Source organism: Coccinella septempunctata, chromosome 1 (assembly GCF_907165205.1).
Source record: "Coccinella septempunctata chromosome 1, icCocSept1.1, whole genome shotgun sequence".
Lineage (NCBI taxonomy): Eukaryota > Metazoa > Arthropoda > Insecta > Coleoptera > Coccinellidae > Coccinella > Coccinella septempunctata.
Window position 1 is genome coordinate 35,324,754 of NC_058189.1, and position 15,304 is coordinate 35,340,057.

Here is a 15,304-nt window from a genome sequence, read left to right on the forward strand (position 1 = left end):
TCAGTTCTGATTCCACCCTTAGCATATCGCTGCTTCATAGTCTGAAAGTATGGTAAGATTTTCAACATGAAATCAGTCCCTTCCTATGAAACTGAGCTGTCGCTTTCTTACAATGAGACACTTGCATGTAATTTCACTGAATCTTATCAAATGAACGATATATAGTCCTTTTTATTCAATATATGCCGAAATTTTGGAATCATCCTATTCATCCTAGGCCCAATTTTGATTTTGGAATAATGAAAACAGCATAGAAAAAATGAAAATAACTCGTTGATGAGGGACTACATAATGGAGAAAAATAAAGAATACTAGTATCATTGTTTTCATCTTCTCAAGTGGCGATAATAATAGAATAAAAATTCTATCTCAGACTGCACCGACTAATTATGAACTGCGGTGGACTCTTAGACAAGGCCAAAAGTTGTTCGAGTAGTGGGGATAACTACGACAAGCTCCCGACAGCGATTCGGTATATAAACCATCGCAGCTTAAGTGTTGCTCAGTGCTTGGGATTGCAGCAGCGCAAACGCTCTACTATTGACCACTTTGATGCTATTCTAGAACAATTGAGTTGGTCGATCGTCCAGTTTGTGTGCTCTCTCCTCGTGTACATTGGATATTTCTAGCGACTCAATCAAAACGCTTCGTTTTCAATATGGCGTCGAAATCTGAAAACTACTCGTACGAAATGTTCGAAGATGGAAATATTATAACCGAGAAGACTTTCCATCTCATTTCATCTAGTAGGCGTTCGGATCGATGCATTATGATATCAGGAGTTGAAAACGCTGGTAGAAGAAGAGTTGAGTTAGGTAGAAATATTTATGAACCAAGAATTACTCCTCAAGATCTCGATGTTCTGCTCTCTGAGCCATTTTGCTCGATACAAGAACAATATTGAGAAGGGGAATTTCATCACGGACATATCATTTAGTTGACTAGATGATCAAAAAATTGGACGAGGATGAATCACCATCACTCATTTATTCAATAAAAATTCAAGTATAATAACCACAATTTGCATAGATTTTTGTTTCCTTATCACTCCAAAGTGAAGTGAATTCGATTATTTGCAATTTCGAGTATATAAGAATATATACTTTGACATCAAATGTCAGAAATATTCGAATTTTCGAGACCTCTGCTATTCTCCAGGTTTGTCCCCTCTTCAAAACATAGTAGTTTTGACTTTTCAGGAATCGAGATCAGAGTGTCTCTTTTCTATGAATTGCATATGGTATAAGAGTGAAATCGATGAATTAATTACACATAACTCATTGCAGAGGAATTGTTTCATTATATTCAGTTCTGATTCCACCCTTAGCATATCGCTGCTTCATAGTCTGAAAGTATGGTAAGATTTTCAACATGAAATCAGTCCCTTCCTATGAAACTGAGCTGTCGCTTTTTTACAATGAGACATTTGCATGTAATTTCACTGAATCTTATCAAATGAACGATATATAGTCCTTTTTATTCAATATATGCCGAAATTTTGGAATCATCCTATTCATCCTAGGCCCAATTTTGATTTTGGAATAATGAAAACAGCATAGAAAAAATGAAAATAACTCGTTGATGACGGAATACATAATGGAGAAAAATAAAGAATATTAGTATCATTGTTTTCATCTTCTCAAGTGGCGATAATAATAGAATAAAAATTCTATCTCAGACTGCACCGACTAATTATGAACTGCGCTGGACTCTTAGACAAGGCCAAAAGTTGTTCGAGTAGTGGGGATAACTACGACAAGCTTCCGACAGCGATTCGGTATATAAACCATCGCAGCTTAAGTGTTGCTCAGTGCTTGGGATTGCAGCAGCGCAAACGCTCTACTATTGACCACTTTGATGCTAATCTAGAACAATTGAGTTGGTCGATCGTCCAGTTTGTGTGCTCTCTCCTCGTGTACATTGGATATTTCTAGCGACTCAATCAAAACGCTTCGTTTTCAATATGGCGTCGAAATCTGAAAACTACTCGTACGAAATGTTCAAGATGGAAATATTATAACCGAGAAGACTTTCCATCTCATTTCATCTAGTAAGCGTTCGGATCGATGCATTATGATATCAGGAGTTGAAAACGCTGGTAGAAGAAGAGTTGAGTTAGGTAGAAATATTTATGAACCAAGAATTACTCCTCAAGATCTCGAAGTTCTGCTCTCTGAGCCATTTTGCTCGATACAAGAACAATATTGAGAAGGGGAATTTCATCACGGACATATCATTTAGTTGACTAGATGATCAAAAAATTGGACGAGGATGAATCACCATCACTCATTTATTCAATAAAAATTCAAGTATAATAACCACAATTTGCATAGATTTTTGTTTCCTTTTCACTCCAAAGTGAAGTGAATTCGATTATTTGCAATTTCGAGTATATAAGAATATATACTTTGACATCAAATGTCAGAAATATTCGAATTTTCGAGACCACTGCTATTCTCCAGGTTTGTCCTCTCTTCAAAACATAGTAGTTTTGACTTTTCAGGAATCGAGATCAGAGGGTCTCTTTTCTATGAATTGCATATGGTATAAGAGTGAAATCGATGAATTAATTACACATAACTCATTGCAGAGGAATTGTTTCATTATATTCAGTTCTGATTCCACCCTTAGCATATCGCTGCTTCATAGTCTGAAAGTATGGTAAGATTTTCAACATGAAATCAGTCCCTTCCTATGAAACTGAGCTGTCGCTTTTTTACAATGAGACATTTGCATGTAATTTCACTGAATCTTATCGAATGAACGATATATAGTCCTTTTTATTCAATATATGCCGAAATTTTGGAATCATCCTATTCATCCTAGGCCCAATTTTGATTTTGGAATAATGAAAACAGCATAAAAAAAATGAAAATAACTCGTTTGTGAGGGAATACATAATGGAGAAAAATAAAGAATACTAGTATCATTGTTTTCATCTTCTCAAGTGGCGATAATAATAGAATAAAAATTCTATCTCAGACTGCACCGACTAATTATGAACTGCGGTGGACTCTTAGACAAGGCCAAAAGTTGTTCGAGTAGTGGGGATAACTACGACAAGCTCCCGACAGCGATTCGGTATATAAACCATCGCAGCTTAAGTGTTGCTCAGTGCTTGGGATTGCAGCAGCGCAAACGCTCTACTATTGACCACTTTGATGCTATTCTAGAACAATTGAGTTGGTCGATCGTCCAGTTTGTGTGCTCTCTCCTCGTGTACATTGGATATTTCTAGCGACTCAATCAAAACGCTTCGTTTTTAATATGGCGTCGAAATCTGAAAACTACTCGTACGAAATGTTCGAAGATGGAAATATTATAACCGAGAAGACTTTCCATCTCATTTCATCTAGTAAGCGTTCGGATCGATGCATTATTATATCAGGAGTTGAAAACGCTGGTAGAAGAAGAGTTGAGTTAGGTAGAAATATTTATGAACCAAGAATTACTCCTCAAGATCTCGAAGTTCTGCTCTCTGAGCCATTTTGCTCGATACAAGAACAATATTGAGGAGGGGAATTTCATCACGGACATATCATTTAGTTGACTAGATGATCAAAAAATTGGACGAGGATGAATCAGCATCACTCATTTATTCGATAAAAATTCGAGTATAATAACCACAATTTGCATAGATTTTTGTTTCCTTTTCACTCCAAAGTGAAGTGATATTCGATTATTTGCAATTTCGAGTATATAAGAATATATACTTTGACATCAAATGTCAGAAATATTCGAATTTTCGAGACCACTGCTATTCTCCAGGTTTGTCCTCTCTTCAAAACATAGTTGTTTTGACTTTTCAGGAATCAAGATCAGAGTGTCTCTTTTCTATGAATTGCATATGGTATAAGAGTGAAATCGATGAATTAATTACACATAACTCATTGCAGAGGAATTGTTTCATTATATTCAGTTCTGATTCCACCCTTAGCATATCGCTGCTTCATAGTCTGAAAGTATGGTAAGATTTTCAACATGAAATCAGTCTCTTCCTATGAAACTGAGCTGTCGCCTTTTTACAATGAGACACTTGCATGTTATTTCACTGAATCTTATCAAATGAACGATATATAGTCCTTTTTATTCAATATATGCCGAAATTTTGGAATCATCCTATTCATCCTAGGCCCAATTTTGATTTTGGAATAATGAAAACAGCATAGAAAAAATGAAAATAACTCGTTGATGAGGGACTACATAATGGAGAAAAATAAAGAATACTAGTATCATTGTTTTCATCTTCTTAAGTGGCGATAATAATAGAATAAAAATTCTATCTCAGACTGCACCGACTAATTATGAACTGCGGTGGACTCTTAGACAAGGCCAAAAGTTGTTCGAGTAGTGGGGATAACTACGACAAGCTCCCGACAGCGATTCGGTATATAAACCATCGCAGCTTAAGTGTTGCTCAGTGCTTGGGATTGCAGCAGCGCAAACGCTCTACTATTGACCACTTTGATGCTATTCTAGAACAATTGATTTGGTCGATCGTCCAGTTTGTGTGCTCTCTCCTCGTGTACATTGGATATTTCTAGCGACTCAATCAAAACGCTTCGTTTTCAATATGGCGCCGAAATCTGAAAACTACTCGTACGAAATGTTCGAAGATGGAAATATTATAACCGAGAAGACTTTCCATCTCATTTCATCTAGTAGGCGTTCGGATCTATGCATTATGATATCAGGAGTTGAAAACGCTGGTAGAAGAAGAGTTGAGTTAGGTAGAAATATTTATGAACCAAGAATTACTCCTCAAGATCTCGAAGTTCTGCTCTCTGAGCCATTTTGCTCGATACAAGAACAATATTGAGGAGGGGAATTTCATCACGGACATATCATTTAGTTGACCAGATGATCAAAAAATATGACGAGGATGAATCAGCATCACTCATTTATTCAATAAAAATTCAAGTATAATAACCACAATTTGCATAGATTTTTGTTTCCTTTTCACTCCAAAGTGAAGTGATATTCGATTATTTGCAATTTCGAGTATATAAGAATATATACTTTGACATCAAATGTCAGAAATATTCGAATTTTCGAGACCACTGCTATTCTCCAGGTTTGCCTCTCTTCAAAACATAGTTGTTTTGACTTTTCAGGAATCAAGATCAGAGTGTCTCTTTTCTATGAATTGCATATGGTATAAGAGTGAAATCGATGAATTAATTACACATAACTCATTGCAGAGGAATTGTTTCATTATATTCAGTTCTGATTCCACCCTTAGCATATCGCTGCTTCATAGTCTGAAAGTATGGTAAGATTTTCAACATGAAATCAGTCCCTTCCTATGAAACTGAGCTGTCGCTTTTTTACAATGAGACATTTGCATGTAATTTCACTGAATCTTATCAAATGAACGATATATAGTCCTTTTTATTCAATATATGCCGAAATTTTGGAATCATCCTATTCATCCTAGGCCCAATTTTGATTTTGGAATAATGAAAACAGCATAGAAAAAATGGAAATAACTCGTTGATGAGGGAATACATAATGGAGAAAAATAAAGAATATTAGTATCATTGTTTTCATCTTCTCAAGTGGCGATAATAATAGAATAAAAATTCTATCTCAGACTGCACCGACTAATTATGAACTGCGGTGGACTCTTAGACAAGGCCAAAAGTTGTTCGAGTAGTGGGGATAACTACGACAAGCTTCCGACAGCGATTCGGTATATAAACCATCGCAGCTTAAGTGTTGCTCAGTGCTTGGGATTGCAGCAGCGCAAACGCTCTACTATTGACCACTTTGATGCTAATCTAGAACAATTGAGTTGGTCGATCGTCCAGTTTGTGTGCTCTCTCCTCGTGTACATTGGATATTTCTAGCGACTCAATCAAAACGCTTCGTTTTCAATATGGCGTCGAAATCTGAAAACTACTCGTACGAAATGTTCAAGATGGAAATATTATAACCGAGAAGACTTTCCATCTCATTTCATCTATAATAGTAGGCGTTCGGATCGATGCATTATGATATCAGGAGTTGAAAACGCTGGTAGAAGAAGAGTTGAGTTAGGTAGAAATATTTATGAACCAAGAATTACTCCTCAAGATCTCGAAGTTCTGCTGTCTGAGCCATTTTGCTCGATACAAGAACAATATTGAGGAGGGGAATTTCATCACGGACATATCATTTAGTTGACTAGATGATCAAAAAATTGGACGAGGATGAATCACCATCACTCATTTATTCAATAAAAATTCAAGTATAATAACCACAATTTGCATAGATTTTTGTTTCCTTTTCACTCCAAAGTGAAGTGAATTCGATTATTTGCAATTTCGAGTATATAAGAATATATACTTTGACATCATATGTCAGAAATATTCGAATTTTCGAGACCACTGCTATTCTCCAGGTTTGTCCTCTCTTCAAAACATAGTTGTTTTGACTTTTCAGGAATCAAGATCAGAGTGTCTCTTTTCTATGAATTGCATATGGCATAAGAGTGAAATCGATGAATTAATTACACATAACTCATTGCAGAGGAATTGTTTCATTATATTCAGTTCTGATTCCACCCTTAGCATATCGCTGCTTCATAGTCTGAAAGTATGGTAAGATTTTCAACATGAAATCAGTCTCTTCCTATGAAACTGAGCTGTCGCCTTTTTACAATGAGACACTTGCATGTAATTTCACTGAATCTTATCAAATGAACGATATATAGTCCTTTTTATTCAATATATGCCGAAATTTTGGAATCATCCTATTCATCCTAGGCCCAATTTTGATTTTGGAATAATGAAAACAGCATAGAAAAAATGAAAATAACTCGTTGATGAGGGACTACATAATGGAGAAAAATAAAGAATACTAGTATCATTGTTTTCATCTTCTTAAGTGGCGATAATAATGGAATAAAAATTCTATCTCAGACTGCACCGACTAATTATGAACTGCGGTGGACTCTTAGACAAGGCAAAAAGTTGTTCGAGTAGTGGGGATAACTACGACAAGCTCCCGACAGCGATTCGGTATATAAACCATCGCAGCTTAAGTGTTGCTCAGTGCTAGGGATTGCAGCAGCGCAAACGCTCTACTATTGACCACTTTGATGCTATTCTAGAACAATTGATTTGGTCGATCGTCCAGTTTGTGTGCTCTCTCCTCGTGTACATTGGATATTTCTAGCGACTCAATCAAAACGCTTCGTTTTCAGTATGGCGCCGAAATCTGAAAACTACTCGTACGAAATGTTCGAAGATGGAAATATTATAACCGAGAAGACTTTCCATCTCATTTCATCTAGTAGGCGTTCGGATCTATGCATTATGATATCAGGAGTTGAAAACGCTGGTAGAAGAAGAGTTGAGTTAGGTAGAAATATTTATGAACCAAGAATTACTCCTCAAGATCTCGAAGTTCTGCTCTCTGAGCCATTTTGCTCGATACAAGAACAATATTGAGGAGGGGAATTTCATCACGGACATATCATTTAGTTGACCAGATGATCAAAAAATATGACGAGGATGAATCAGCATCACTCATTTATTCAATAAAAATTCAAGTATAATAACCACAATTTGCATAGATTTTTGTTTCCTTTTCACTCCAAAGTGAAGTGATATTCGATTATTTGCAATTTCGAGTATATAAGAATATATACTTTGACATCAAATGTCAGAAATATTCGAATTTTCGAGACCACCGCTATTCTCCAGGTTTGCCTCTCTTCAAAACATAGTTGTTTTGACTTTTCAGGAATCAAGATCAGAGTGTCTCTTTTCTATGAATTGCATATGGTATAAGAGTGAAATCGATGAATTAATTACACATAACTCATTGCAGAGGAATTGTTTCATTATATTCAGTTCTGATTCCACCCTTAGCATATCGCTGCTTGATAGTCTGAAAGTATGGTAAGATTTTCAACATGAAATCAGTCCCTTCCTATGAAACTGAGCTGTCGCTTTTTTACAATGAGACACTTGCATGTAATTTCACTGAATCTTATCAAATGAACGATATATAGTCCTTTTTATTCAATATATGCCGAAATTTTGGAATCATCCTATTCATCCTAGGCCCAATTTTGATTTTGGAATAATGAAAACAGCATAGAAAAAATGAAAATAACTCGTTGATGAGGGACTACATAATGGAGAAAAATAAAGAATACTAGTATCATTGTTTTCATCTTCTCAAGTGGCGATAATAATAGAATAAAAATTCTATCTCAGACTGCACCGACTAATTATGAACTGCGGTGGACTCTTAGACAAGGCCAAAAGTTGTTCGAGTAGTGGGGATAACTACGACAAGCTCCCGACAGCGATTCGGTATATGAACCATCGCAGCTTAAGTGTTGCTCAGTGCTTGGGATTGCAGCAGCGCAAACGCTCTACTATTGACCACTTTGATGCTATACTAGAACAATTGAGTTGGTCGATCGTCCAGTTTGTGTGCTCTCTCCTCGTGTACATTGGATATTGAGACCAGGTTTGTCCTCTCTTCAAAACATAGTTGTTTTGACTTTTCAGGAATCAAGATCAGAGTGTCTCTTTTCTATGAATTGCATATGGTATAAGAGTGAAATCGATGAATTAATTACACATAACCCATTGCAGAGGAATTGTTTCATTATATTCAGTTCTGATTCCACCCTTAGCATATCGCTGCTTCATAGTCTGAAAGTATAGTAAGATTTTCAACATGAAATCAGTCCCTTCCTATGAAACTGAGCTGTCGCTTTTTTACAATGAGACACTTGCATGTAATTTCACTGAATCTTATCAAATGAACGATATATAGTCCTTTTTATTCAATATATGCCGAAATTTTGGAATCATCCTATTCATCCTAGGCCCAATTTTGATTTTGGAATAATGAAAACAGCATAGAAAAAATGAAAATAACTCGTTGATGAGGGACTACATAATGGAGAAAAATAAAGAATACTAGTATCATTGTTTTCATCTTCTTAAGTGGCGATAATAATAGAATAAAAATTCTATCTCAGACTGCACCGACTAATTATGAACTGCGGTGGACTCTTAGACAAGGCCAAAAGTTGTTCGAGTAGTGGGGATAACTACGACAAGCTCCCGACAGCGATTCGGTATATAAACCATCGCAGCTTAAGTGTTGCTCAGTGCTTGGGATTGCAGCAGCGCAAACGCTCTACTATTGACCACTTTGATGCTATTCTAGAACAATTGATTTGGTCGATCGTCCAGTTTGTGTGCTCTCTCCTCGTGTACATTGGATATTTCTAGCGACTCAATCAAAACGCTTCGTTTTCAATATGGCGCCGAAATCTGAAAACTACTCGTACGAAATGTTCGAAGATGGAAATATTATAACCGAGAAGACTTTCCATCTCATTTCATCTAGTAGGCGTTCGGATCTATGCATTATGATATCAGGAGTTGAAAACGCTGGTAGAAGAAGAGTTGAGTTAGGTAGAAATATTTATGAACCTAGAATTACTCCTCAAGATCTCGAAGTTCTGCTCTCTGAGCCATTTTGTTCGATACAAGAACAATATTGAGGAGGGGAATTTCATCACGGACATATCATTTAGTTGACTAGATGATCAAAAAATATGACGAGGATGAATCAGCATCACTCATTTATTCAATAAAAATTCAAGTATAAGAACCACAATTTGCATAGATTTTTGTTTCCTTTTCACTCCAAAGTGAAGTGATATTCGATTATTTGCAATTTCGAGTATATAAGAATATATACTTTGACATCAAATGTCAGAAATATTCAAATTTTCGAGACCACTGCTATTCTCCAGGTTTGCCTCTCTTCAAAACATAGTTGTTTTGACTTTTCAGGAATCAAGATCAGAGTGTCTCTTTTCTATGAATTGCATATGGTATAAGAGTGAAATCGATGAATTAATTACACATAACTCATTGCAGAGGAATTGTTTCATTATATTCAGTTCTGATTCCACCCTTAGCATATCGCTGCTTGATAGTCTGAAAGTATGGTAAGATTTTCAACATGAAATCAGTCCCTTCCTATGAAACTGAGCTGTCGCTTTTTTACAATGAGACACTTGCATGTAATTTCACTGAATCTTATCAAATGAACGATATATAGTCCTTTTTATTCAATATATGCCGAAATTTTGGAATCATCCTATTCATCCTAGGCCCAATTTTGATTTTGGAATAATGAAAACAGCATAGAAAAAATGAAAATAACTCGTTGATGAGAGACTACATAATGGAGAAAAATAAAGAATACTAGTATCATTGTTTTCATCTTCTCAAGTGGCGATAATAATAGAATAAAAATTCTATCTCAGACTGCACCGACTAATTATGAACTGCGGTGGACTCTTAGACAAGGCCAAAAGTTGTTCGAGTAGTGGGGATAACTACGACAAGCTCCCGACAGCGATTCGGTATATAAACCATCGCAGCTTAAGTGTTGCTCAGTGCTTGGGATTGCAGCAGCGCAAACGCTCTACTATTGACCACTTTGATGCTATTCTAGAACAATTGAGTTGGTCGATCGTCCAGTTTGTGTGCTCTCTCCTCATGTACATTGGATATTGAGATATTGAGACCAGGTTTGTCCTCTCTTCAAAACATAGTTGTTTTGACTTTTCAGGAATCAAGATCAGAGTGTCTCTTTTCTATGAATTGCATATGGCATAAGAGTGAAATCGATGAATTAATTACACATAACCCATTGCAGAGGAATTGTTTCATTATATTCAGTTCTGATTCCACCCTTAGCATATCGCTGCTTGATAGTCTGAAAGTATGGTAAGATTTTCAACATGAAATCAGTCCCTTCCTATGAAACTGAGCTGTCGCTTTTTTACAATGAGACACTTGCATGTAATTTCACTGAATCTTATCAAATGAACGATATATAGTCCTTACTCAATATATGCAGAAATTTTGGAATCATCCTATTCATCCTAGGCCCAATTTTGATTTTGGAATAATGAAAACAGCATAGAAAAAATGAAAATAACTCGTTGATGAGGAACTACATAATGGAGAAAAATAAAGAATACTAGTATCATTGTTTTCATCTTCTCAAGTGGCGATAATAATAGAATAAAAATTCTATCTCAGACTGCACCGACTAATTATGAACTGCGGTGGACTCTTAGACAAGGCCAAAAGTTGTTCGAGTAGTGGGGATAACTACGACAAGCTCCCGACAGCGATTCGGTATATAAACCATCGCAGCTTAAGTGTTGCTCAGTGCTTGGGATTGCAGCAGCGCAAACGCTCTACTATTGACCACTTTGATGCTATTCTAGAACAATTGAGTTGGTCGATCGTCCAGTTTGTGTGCTCTCTCCTCGTGTACATTGGATATTTCTAGCGACTCAATCAAAACGCTTCGTTTTCAATATGGCGTCGAAATCTGAAAACTACTCGTACGAAATGTTCGAAGATGGAAATATTATAACCGAGAAGACTTTCCATCTCATTTCATCTAGTAGGCGTTCGGATCGATGCATTATGATATCAGGAGTTGAAAACGCTGGTAGAAGAAGAGTTGAGTTAGGTAGAAATATTTATGAACCAAGAATTACTCCTCAAGATCTCGATGTTCTGCTCTCTGAGCCATTTTGCTCGATACAAGAACAATATTGAGAAGGGGAATTTCATCACGGACATATCATTTAGTTGACTAGATGATCAAAAAATTGGACGAGGATGAATCACCATCACTCATTTATTCAATAAAAATTCAAGTATAATAACCACAATTTGCATAGATTTTTGTTTCCTTATCACTCCAAAGTGAAGTGAATTCGATTATTTGCAATTTCGAGTATATAAGAATATATACTTTGACATCAAATGTCAGAAATATTCGAATTTTCGAGACCTCTGCTATTCTCCAGGTTTGTCCCCTCTTCAAAACATAGTAGTTTTGACTTTTCAGGAATCGAGATCAGAGTGTCTCTTTTCTATGAATTGCATATGGTATAAGAGTGAAATCGATGAATTAATTACACATAACTCATTGCAGAGGAATTGTTTCATTATATTCAGTTCTGATTCCACCCTTAGCATATCGCTGCTTCATAGTCTGAAAGTATGGTAAGATTTTCAACATGAAATCAGTCCCTTCCTATGAAACTGAGCTGTCGCTTTTTTACAATGAGACATTTGCATGTAATTTCACTGAATCTTATCAAATGAACGATATATAGTCCTTTTTATTCAATATATGCCGAAATTTTGGAATCATCCTATTCATCCTAGGCCCAATTTTGATTTTGGAATAATGAAAACAGCATAGAAAAAATGAAAATAACTCGTTGATGACGGAATACATAATGGAGAAAAATAAAGAATATTAGTATCATTGTTTTCATCTTCTCAAGTGGCGATAATAATAGAATAAAAATTCTATCTCAGACTGCACCGACTAATTATGAACTGCGCTGGACTCTTAGACAAGGCCAAAAGTTGTTCGAGTAGTGGGGATAACTACGACAAGCTTCCGACAGCGATTCGGTATATAAACCATCGCAGCTTAAGTGTTGCTCAGTGCTTGGGATTGCAGCAGCGCAAACGCTCTACTATTGACCACTTTGATGCTAATCTAGAACAATTGAGTTGGTCGATCGTCCAGTTTGTGTGCTCTCTCCTCGTGTACATTGGATATTTCTAGCGACTCAATCAAAACGCTTCGTTTTCAATATGGCGTCGAAATCTGAAAACTACTCGTACGAAATGTTCAAGATGGAAATATTATAACCGAGAAGACTTTCCATCTCATTTCATCTAGTAAGCGTTCGGATCGATGCATTATGATATCAGGAGTTGAAAACGCTGGTAGAAGAAGAGTTGAGTTAGGTAGAAATATTTATGAACCAAGAATTACTCCTCAAGATCTCGAAGTTCTGCTCTCTGAGCCATTTTGCTCGATACAAGAACAATATTGAGAAGGGGAATTTCATCACGGACATATCATTTAGTTGACTAGATGATCAAAAAATTGGACGAGGATGAATCACCATCACTCATTTATTCAATAAAAATTCAAGTATAATAACCACAATTTGCATAGATTTTTGTTTCCTTTTCACTCCAAAGTGAAGTGAATTCGATTATTTGCAATTTCGAGTATATAAGAATATATACTTTGACATCAAATGTCAGAAATATTCGAATTTTCGAGACCACTGCTATTCTCCAGGTTTGTCCTCTCTTCAAAACATAGTAGTTTTGACTTTTCAGGAATCGAGATCAGAGGGTCTCTTTTCTATGAATTGCATATGGTATAAGAGTGAAATCGATGAATTAATTACACATAACTCATTGCAGAGGAATTGTTTCATTATATTCAGTTCTGATTCCACCCTTAGCATATCGCTGCTTCATAGTCTGAAAGTATGGTAAGATTTTCAACATGAAATCAGTCCCTTCCTATGAAACTGAGCTGTCGCTTTTTTACAATGAGACATTTGCATGTAATTTCACTGAATCTTATCGAATGAACGATATATAGTCCTTTTTATTCAATATATGCCGAAATTTTGGAATCATCCTATTCATCCTAGGCCCAATTTTGATTTTGGAATAATGAAAACAGCATAAAAAAAATGAAAATAACTCGTTTGTGAGGGAATACATAATGGAGAAAAATAAAGAATACTAGTATCATTGTTTTCATCTTCTCAAGTGGCGATAATAATAGAATAAAAATTCTATCTCAGACTGCACCGACTAATTATGAACTGCGGTGGACTCTTAGACAAGGCCAAAAGTTGTTCGAGTAGTGGGGATAACTACGACAAGCTCCCGACAGCGATTCGGTATATAAACCATCGCAGCTTAAGTGTTGCTCAGTGCTTGGGATTGCAGCAGCGCAAACGCTCTACTATTGACCACTTTGATGCTATTCTAGAACAATTGAGTTGGTCGATCGTCCAGTTTGTGTGCTCTCTCCTCGTGTACATTGGATATTTCTAGCGACTCAATCAAAACGCTTCGTTTTTAATATGGCGTCGAAATCTGAAAACTACTCGTACGAAATGTTCGAAGATGGAAATATTATAACCGAGAAGACTTTCCATCTCATTTCATCTAGTAAGCGTTCGGATCGATGCATTATTATATCAGGAGTTGAAAACGCTGGTAGAAGAAGAGTTGAGTTAGGTAGAAATATTTATGAACCAAGAATTACTCCTCAAGATCTCGAAGTTCTGCTCTCTGAGCCATTTTGCTCGATACAAGAACAATATTGAGGAGGGGAATTTCATCACGGACATATCATTTAGTTGACTAGATGATCAAAAAATTGGACGAGGATGAATCAGCATCACTCATTTATTCAATAAAAATTCGAGTATAATAACCACAATTTGCATAGATTTTTGTTTCCTTTTCACTCCAAAGTGAAGTGATATTCGATTATTTGCAATTTCGAGTATATAAGAATATATACTTTGACATCAAATGTCAGAAATATTCGAATTTTCGAGACCACTGCTATTCTCCAGGTTTGTCCTCTCTTCAAAACATAGTTGTTTTGACTTTTCAGGAATCAAGATCAGAGTGTCTCTTTTCTATGAATTGCATATGGTATAAGAGTGAAATCGATGAATTAATTACACATAACTCATTGCAGAGGAATTGTTTCATTATATTCAGTTCTGATTCCACCCTTAGCATATCGCTGCTTCATAGTCTGAAAGTATGGTAAGATTTTCAACATGAAATCAGTCTCTTCCTATGAAACTGAGCTGTCGCCTTTTTACAATGAGACACTTGCATGTTATTTCACTGAATCTTATCAAATGAACGATATATAGTCCTTTTTATTCAATATATGCCGAAATTTTGGAATCATCCTATTCATCCTAGGCCCAATTTTGATTTTGGAATAATGAAAACAGCATAGAAAAAATGAAAATAACTCGTTGATGAGGGACTACATAATGGAGAAAAATAAAGAATACTAGTATCATTGTTTTCATCTTCTTAAGTGGCGATAATAATAGAATAAAAATTCTATCTCAGACTGCACCGACTAATTATGAACTGCGGTGGACTCTTAGACAAGGCCAAAAGTTGTTCGAGTAGTGGGGATAACTACGACAAGCTCCCGACAGCGATTCGGTATATAAACCATCGCAGCTTAAGTGTTGCTCAGTGCTTGGGATTGCAGCAGCGCAAACGCTCTACTATTGACCACTTTGATGCTATTCTAGAACAATTGATTTGGTCGATCGTCCAGTTTGTGTGCTCTCTCCTCGTGTACATTGGATATTTCTAGCGACTCAATCAAAACGCTTCGTTTTCAATATGGCGCCGAAATCTGAAAACTACTCGTA